At 43.8% G+C, this 8,837-nt stretch overlaps 1 protein-coding gene across 1 annotated transcript in view; it reads right to left on the reverse strand.

Annotated features, from left to right (window-relative positions):
• Rab39a (RAB39A, member RAS oncogene family) overlaps window positions 1-8,837 on the reverse strand; it is a 42,747-nt gene that overhangs the window by 1,157 nt on the left and 32,753 nt on the right. The window lies entirely within an intron of this gene.

Genomic DNA, 8,837 nt, shown 5'->3' on the forward strand with positions numbered 1-8,837 from the left:
GCTTTGCCAAGCTTGTTCCAAGTAGTTGCTTTAGACCACTGAGCCATCTCGCCAGCCCCTTAAACATCTCTTCTTGTCGTGTAATGCAAATGCCTCCTCTGACAGTTAGGAAAAGCAGGGCAGTATCATGGATTGAATGCATGTTCAGCTGTCGTTGAAATCCTGATCCCTAATGAGATGGTGTTTTAGGAGGCGAGGTCCTTGCGATGTAATCCAGGGTGTGAGGCGGGGTCTTCATGCCTAGGATCAGTGCCTTTATAAGAGAGACACTAGAGGGCGCTCTATGGTCCTTTTTACCGTAGGTTGCAAGAGATGGGAGATGGGCGACAGCAAGCCACAAGAGGCCTTGTCAGGACGCGGCCACCCTAAACTCCCCCGCCTTCCAGCCTCCAGCAAGATGACCAGTATGTTTCTTTTTTTTTTTTTTTAAATTTTTACATATATATATGTGTGTATGTGCGCGCGCGGCCAGCTCAGCCCACCAGGGGGCGGGGCTGGCTGGCATGTGGTGCTGGGGGATTGAACCGCGGTCCCTGTGCTTTGAACTAAGCTTGTTCTAAGTAGGTGCTTTAGACCACTGAGCCATCTCACCAGCCCCGACCAGTATGTTTCCATTGTTTAAATCCTTTGTTCTATGGAAATACCAACCAAGAAGGATTTGCTCCAGTGTTAGTTACAAGTATATTCTTAGGCAAAACTATCTCAAGGATCAGAATGCTGTTTGGACACGGACATGAGCGTGGGATGCGCTTCCCGGGGTCTAGCCTCCACTCTTTCCCAGGCCTCAGGAAGCTGGTCTGTACAACAGAACTTCCCCACATTCCCTCGCCCGCTGCCTTGCGGTAGGGATCAACCAAGAGAGGTTAGTGGCTGGCAACCGAGGGAAAGAGAAATCAGGGCACCTGTCTCAGCTACTTTTCTTGTTGCTAAGACAAGGTAGGCAAAGCTCAAAGTTAAAGGAGGAAAGGCTCATTCGGCTCCCAATTGGTAGGGATTTCAGTTCGTAGTTGGCTGGCTCCAAGGCAGGGTGGCGTGTTGAAGGAAAAAGTTTATGGTAGGCAGAAAGTAGAAAAGCAGTAAGCTATAAGTGACCATCAGTGACCCTCTTTCTGTCTCTTCTGTCTTATCCAGGCTACCATCCCATGGGCGGGTAGCACTTACACTCAGAGGGGCAGCCTTAATCCTGGCACCCTAAATCAATCCCAGCATCACATCGTTGTCCCAGCAGCAGGCGCCCTAGATCCAGCCACCTCTGAAAAGCTCCGCCTATGACTGCATGAGGCTTTGGGGGGACATTTAGACATAAGTCATAACAGCACCTATTCCTTCGTCTCTGTCAGGCTGTGACTGTCTTTGTTGGGCTGTGGTTGTATTCCTCCTGGGAGTGCTTCTCCCATAACTACACTGTCAGCAGGGATTTTTTTTTTTTTCTTTGAGATAGCACCTGGTTATGTAGACCAGGCTACATATGAACTCAAGATCCTCCTCCTGCTTTGGCCTGTATTCAGATTTTGATGATACCATTCTACTTACTTGCCTCTTTTAGGCAGATGCTTAATGGCTGTTGCTGTTCCTGAATGTGGCACCATCCTTTTTAGTGCCCTTAGAATCTTTGGAAATAGTTACTTCATTAAGCTCTTTTCAGTTGGCCTACAGTTGTACCTTCTGTCCTCGTCAAATCATGAGGCAAAGTGGAGGTTCTTCCTGCCTTCCTCTCCTTTCCTCTCCTCTCTTATCCTCTTCTCTCCTCTCTTCTCTTCTGCTCTCTTATCCCCGCTTCCATTCCTCCCCCTTCCTTCCATGGTACTGGGGATTGAACCTAGGGCCTTGTGCATGCTAGGCAAGTACTCTACCACCAAGCTCTATGTCAGCCCTAGTTTATATTTGTGGAACTCACCTGTGTTGTTTTCTCTACCTAAAATATCTTCAACTCCTTTTATCTAGTAAACTCCTACTGCTTCTTTAATTATTTTAAGAATCACATCAACTCAGCTTGCAATCTGCACACTTGGGATCTTTCTTAGGCATGCCTTCTAATTCTGTTGCTGCTGGCATATTGCCTTATGATTGTATCAACTTTTGTAATGTCTTGGTTGAACTTGCTGGTATGTCCTCTACTCAACTGCATGCTCCTTGAGGGTCTCTTTTTAACCTATGTACTATGTCTAATAATCCTATTGCTTGGTAAATGAGAGATATAATTAAGTGTTTATTACATGGGATGAATTGGTCGGAGGGAAAAATGCTCAGTATCATGGGAGTCAGAGAGCCTGTTGGTGTCCAAGCTGTCACTCTCCTTGCTGAAACTGATCTGATCATTTGCCAAAGCCACCACACTTTGGGAAGAGCCCATGGGGTTCCTCGTACTTCATCATGCTCAACTCTTTTTTTTTTTTTTTTTTTTTCAGAACTAGGCATTGAACTCAGGCCCTAGTGTTTGGCAGGAAAGCACTTATTCTACTACTGAGCCATCTCCCCGGCCCACTCTCCAACTTTCATAAACCTGCCTTGGCCTCACTGCTGAGGCCATAGCTCGGTTCAGTGCCCCAGTACCACAGACTCCTTTGGGGTTAGAGTGCGCAGGAAATATTTTACCTTTCATTTCTATTTGTCCTGTCTTCCAACGTGTCCTCAGAATTCCTAACAGAGTCCCAAGTGACTATTTCTAAAATGGCTTTGAGGGTTGCAGTGCTATGCAGAGATTAATAAAAAAAAATCTATCACCATTTTTGGCCGGCTAAGAATAATGCAGTTCAATGCCTTTTTTACAATTTGAGGAATAATTAATTTGTTATTCTTTTGCCACTCATCTTCATACATAGGCATTTAGGAAGATGGGCATTGTCATAAGAGAAACTGAACTGAGGCTGTATTATGAGACTGAAAGCTTCAGTTTATTCTGCATCAGGTCTTCAGTCTTTCCCTTCACCCTATTTAATTTACCAGTAGTATAATTTTTAGAAACACATTTTTGCATGTGTGTGATTGAGCACTCAATACTGAAATGCTCTGATTTATGCAGAGGCACTCTTACACTGTGGGAATAACGGTTTCTAGCAATTTCTTTTCTTTTTTTGTTTGCTTGTTTTCTTTTTTGGTACCAGGGATTAAACCTTGGGCTTACACTGTCCATGCTGGTCTTGAACTTTTTATCCTCCTGCCTCAGCCTCCCATGTAGCTGGGATTATAGGTGAGCATAATGCACCCAGTTTATATTTACATTTTTTTATTCTTTTTTTTTGTGGAACCGGGGTTTGAACTTAGGCCCTTGCGCTTGCCAGGGAAGCACTTATTCTACTGAGTCATCTCCCCAGCCCCTTATATTTACCTTTTTAATTTAACTTTGAAAACTTATTTGGAACCTAGTTGGTAAAGTTTTAGAGGATAAAACTGTAACAAAAGTTTAGGTAATAGACTATAAAACAACCCTCATCAATAATTAGTTGGGGTAAAAGTCTCAATAAGACAGCTATCATTCTTTTTTTTTTTAATTTTATTTATTTATTTATTTGTATGTGGCCAGCTCAGCCCACCAGGGGGCGGGGCTGGCTGGCATGTGGTGCTGGGGGATTGAACCATGGTCCCTGTGCTTTGCTAAGCTTGTTCTGAGTAGGTGCTTTAGACCACTGAGCCATCTCACCAGCCCGACAGCTATCATTCTTAATAATAACTTGATATTGGATCTGGATATTAGGTTTAGAATTGTGACCTGTTAAGCTTGGAAATTCAGATGTAGTTGTCTCCTAGAACAATTGGGGAGCCCTGCTATCACTCATTTGGAAGACAAGGCAGGTCTTCAGTTGGAAAACTTGAATTGGAATGCAGGTTTTGCAGAGATAATGAGAAAATCACCTGTTTTCTTTGGGACCTTCTTTCCTTCAGTCTCTAGAAGTTCTCAAAGGTATTGTGAGAAGCAAGGAAGTGGGTTCTAAATGAATTGGGTAGCGCGTTTTCCGTGTAAAGAACTTAAGGGTTGATAAGTAAGGATTCTTTATAAGTGACAATGTCATGTTCTATGTTACCTTGTGCCTATTTCCTTCTGGACCTTGAAAATTTCACTGAAGGAAGAGACAATAACTGGGAGGAGGAGACAGGAAAGGGAAGAAATGAAAGGGAAAGAAAAAGTAAGTAGATTTCAGTCAAGTTCCCTGTTTGGTATGGAGGATTTAACTCCACAGAGCTTGTGTGGGTCAGGCCCACACATCTGTACACTCTTTTACATCTTAATCTCTGTGAGATATCACTATAATTGCTGTCTGGAAATACCTCAGTTCTGAAGTCCCTCTCTCTGTCATATTCATTTGGGAAAACACTATCTTTGTTCAGTCCAGAATGCAGCTGAATATTTCTGGGGAAAGTCACTCAATCCAGGCAGGCTGTGCCAGTATGAATTAATTATAACTAATCCCAAGGGGACACCCGGCACTGCTGGGATACAGCTAACATTTGGAGAAACTCTTCCTTTTTCCTCACATTTAGGAAGAAGTGGAAATTCCACTCAACCTTTCTCTCTGACAAGAGAACTGGAAGAATATTTTACCCTTTTAATTCTCCTATAGAAGAAAAAAATGGGTGCTCTGTTTGCTAAGAGTCTGTTTCTCAGGTCAGTGGCAGGGTTGCTGTGTGTTCAGCATTCTCGTATAGCAGTCCTTCTCCCTAGTTTCTGGAGGCAGGCACTGATTTGCTGCCTTGAGAACCATGCTGGCGCGATGTCTCTTTTGTTCCTTGCTGAATACCTAGTGGTTTTAAGTCCCTGACACACACATGGTAAATACTTATTGTATCTTAGTGACTTGGTTGACTTAATGAATCTTCTTAATGAATGGTTGATTTGTTCGGAATCACGTGTATAATTGTTGGCGATATAGGAGAAAGGACAGAGAGAGAAGAAAAGAAAGGAAATTTGAGGGGAAACAATAGCAGGAGTTCAAGAAAAGAAAGTTGTGCAATATTAGGAGTGTGGTTCTCACACTTAGATTGCTGAGTTGCTAAGAGCGTTACCAGTATTGGAGGACTGGTGAACACATTTTCACAAACATGCATTCTAAAGGCATATCAAAGGTGGGCCTGATGGCACACACCATAACACCAGCATGCAAGAGGCTGAGGCAAGAGGACTGGTATGAGTCTGTGGCCTGCCTGGGCTTCACACTGAGTTCAAGGCCAGCCTAAACTACAAAGTGAGATCTTGTCTCAAAAAAAGCATGCGCATGCACCCATGTACATACACACACCCCAAATGAAAATGGAGTGGCCAGTGATCTCTGCGAAGTTTCTAGGGAAAGGGGGTCCCTTTAATCAGGAGCATGTTACTGAAATCAAAGAAGGAACATTATAGTATCTTGTGCCCCCATCAAGAAGAACATGCATATTTGATGGCCTTTTTGAGTCCTGGAGGACTCTTGTGTAGTACAATGTGCTTCTCTGACCCAGTGAGAGACCCAAAGGGCTGCTAGTTTTAACAGGGCTGAGAGTACTGGGTATGGTGGCACATACCTATAATCCCAGTACTTAGGGGGCTGAGACAGGTTGGTCAGCAGGCATTCAAAGTCAGCCTGGGCTACAGAGCAAGATCTTGTTTCAAAACAAACAAACAAAAAAGGAAAATTAAAGAAAAATGGTTGACAACAAGAGAAACCTTTTGGTTGGTCTGAGGTATAATGCAAACAACGTGGCCATTTGGCCCATGGGCCATAGGATCTAAGAGCACCTGTTTAAAGTGCCTGTAGCAGACCAAGATGCTCTGTTATGAGCAGGGAAGCCTCTACTAGACATCCACAGGAGTGGCACTTTGGACTAAGGCATGCTCTTTGTCAAAGGCTATTACACTTTCGAAAAGCAACCCTCGGCTTTGACTTGGCTTTGATAGAGATTAAATGCCTGGCTGTAGAACAGCAAATGACCGTGCAGTCTCAGCGCTCCCCCTGAGTTGGATGTTCTCTGATTCGCCAGTCTGCAGCTTTGTCACCCACCGACTAAACGTCACATAGAAGAGGAGGGTGGGTCTTGCATGGGCCTGGAGTAGTGGCACGGCTCCCACACCCAGCACAGCTGCTCCTGAAGTACCCTGTGAGTCCACTGCCTTACTTGAGTTGTCATATAATAGCAAAAAATCCAAACCTGCCTTAGCAATAGTTCTAAATATGTTAGCATTCACAGCACCACTCAGTGGTGAGCTCAAAGATCAGTGGGAAAAGGAACGTTCTCTTTGGGGAACTTTTCGTGGTATTACTGTCAGCTTTGTCCCCTCACATACAGAGATGGAAAAGAAGTCATTAAGGATCCGCAGCAATGCATGAACAGTAGAGTAAGCCCCATTTTCTCCCATATGCAGGAGCTGTGGCCTGGGAAGCAAAGAGTGAAAGTGGGGTGACACTGCCTCTCACCACTGTACTTCATGAATGAGTCACTGAAATTTTTTGTTGCTTCTAATCCCTGTGACTCTGAACTTTGCTAACATAAAGGTTTTAGTATTCAAGGGAGAGATGCTTTCACCAGCGAACCCTGTGATCCTGCTAGTGAGCTGGCAGCTGAGGGCACCAGCTGGCCTTCGGGGGCTTCTCGTGGCAGTGAGTGAGCAGGCAGGAACATCATGGGGACCACACAGATTTCGTGTGGTTCTGTCTGTGAGAATGCATGGGTTTCTTTGCTTCATTCCAATCCTGGCTCTCCAGTTTTCTATCAAGATGCTAGGCCCCAAACACGCTTCCAGTAACTTTCATTTTTTAGTTAAGTCCTTCAAGTCTATTCTGTTGGTGGCAACCAAAGACCTGATAGTTGGCATAGATTTTATAAGGAAAAAAATGGTACAAAACAAGCTCTGAAATATTTTATATCTTTTGACATAGTTTTATGAGACCAAAGGCTGGTGAGATATCTCAGTGGACTAAGTGCCTGCTTTGGCAAGTGCAGGGACCGGGTTTGATCCCCAGGGCGCACTGACCTTGGGGACAGAGTCAGGGCGTGGTGGTGCACGCCTGTAATCCCAGCACTGGGGAAGCTGAAAATAGGAGGATCACTACAAGTCCACGCTGCCTAGTGAGACCCTGTACCAAATACATAAAATGGAAAATAAAACAAAATAAAACATAGTTTAACAAGACCAAGTTTCATCCTTTAAAAAAATTGTGAATACAGATAACAATGTACTCTTTTTTTCAAAAAGCCAAGGGCCAGCCAGATAGCTGGTTTGATCCTTAGTGTGTTGTACCGGCCCTGCCTATGGGGCTTGCTGAGGCAGTGATTTAGCCTGGGTGTGGTGGTACACACCTGTAATCCCAGTGCTTGGGAGGCTGAATATAGGAGGATCACTACGAGTCCAATCTGTGTAGTGAGACCCTGTAGGCCCTGTACTAAATACATTTTTAAAATGCCAAAAGTATTTCAAATGTAGATAGATATGCTTAATTTGATTTTGAAATTAAATTAAAAATTAAAATTTCTTTTTGTTTATGTATTTTATATAGTGTCTACAGGGTCTCACTATACAGTTTGGTCTTGTAGTAATCTTCCTGTTTTCAGCCTCCCCAGTGCTGGGATTACAGGCATGCGCCACCACGCCCAGTCTCGGTGACAGCTCAGTATGCCCAGGGGTGGGGCCTAAGCAGCATGTAATGCCAGGATCAAATCCCCAGTCCCTCTGCTTACTTAAGCAGACACTTAGTCTGCTGAGCTATATTGCCACCCCTCCCCCTTTTTTGTAATGTTATTTTATTGGTACCTTTTAGATATACATGATAACGTTCATCATAGGGAATTTGTACCCAAAAATGACAAATCTTGCTGCTTCTCTTTTGTTCTGTTCTGCTCCTGCTCCTTTTCAACTTTCTTCCCCTCATTTACAAAAGCTTTGTTTCCATTTTTTCCATGTATTCTTTTCTTGTTTCTTTCAATTTCCCCATCCTCCACCTTCTTTGTTCCCCTTTTCATTTGATTTTTTTTTTTTTTTTTGCGGAACCTGGGATTGAACTCAGGCCCTTGCGCTTGCCAGGGAAGTGTTTATTCCACTGAGCCATCTCCCTGGCCCCAAAAATAACTTTTTGTTTTTGTTTTTGTTTTTTTTTGGGAAGGTTCTACAGGGTGTTCAGGGGTCTCACTACTAGATCAGACTCGTAGTGATTCACCTGTTTACAGCCTCCCAAGAGCTGGGATTACGGGCTGGCTGGTGGGCAGGCAGTGAGGAGGGAGCATGCGGCACCACGCCCAGTCTCAATTGCTGTCTCAGAGAGCCCTGGGGGCAGGGCTGGCACGGCACACTTAGGGATCAAATTTCTGGCCCCTGTGCCTGCTTGCAGGCCCTTTAATCCGCTGAGTATTTGGCCAGCTCATTTGAATATTTTCTTCCCATTTCCCAATATCTATCATACATTTTCAGTTTTTCACACCACAGAAATAGTGCAGTATTTGAACATATGTGTCTGATTTATATCACTTAAGAGTATGGTCTCAAGGTGCAGCAGTTTATCTAGCAATGTCTCAAGTTTCTCCTTTATGGCAGAGTAGTACTATTGTATTAAAAAAAATAAAATCCACATCTTTGTCCATTCATCAGTTGACGGACATTTGGGCTGTTTCCAAGATTTAGCTATTACGAGCTGCACTATACATATGGGTGTGCAGACATCAGCGTGGTATGCTGCCTTTAATTCTTTCAGGAAGATGCCGAAAGGGGAATAGCTGGGTCGAATGAGGCTTCTAATTTTTTAGGGTTTTTTTCCCCCATAATTTTATTGAGAAACAAATAGCAATGAGACAGTTTCAAACCAAACTGGTAGGACAGTTTCAATAATTAGCACACTGCATACATTCTTCCTAGTGGTTAATTGCTGTACAAGATG

The sequence above is a fragment of the Octodon degus genome, unplaced genomic scaffold, assembly GCF_000260255.1.
Source record: "Octodon degus isolate 3935 unplaced genomic scaffold, OctDeg1.0 scaffold00012, whole genome shotgun sequence".
Taxonomy (NCBI): Eukaryota; Metazoa; Chordata; class Mammalia; order Rodentia; family Octodontidae; genus Octodon; species Octodon degus.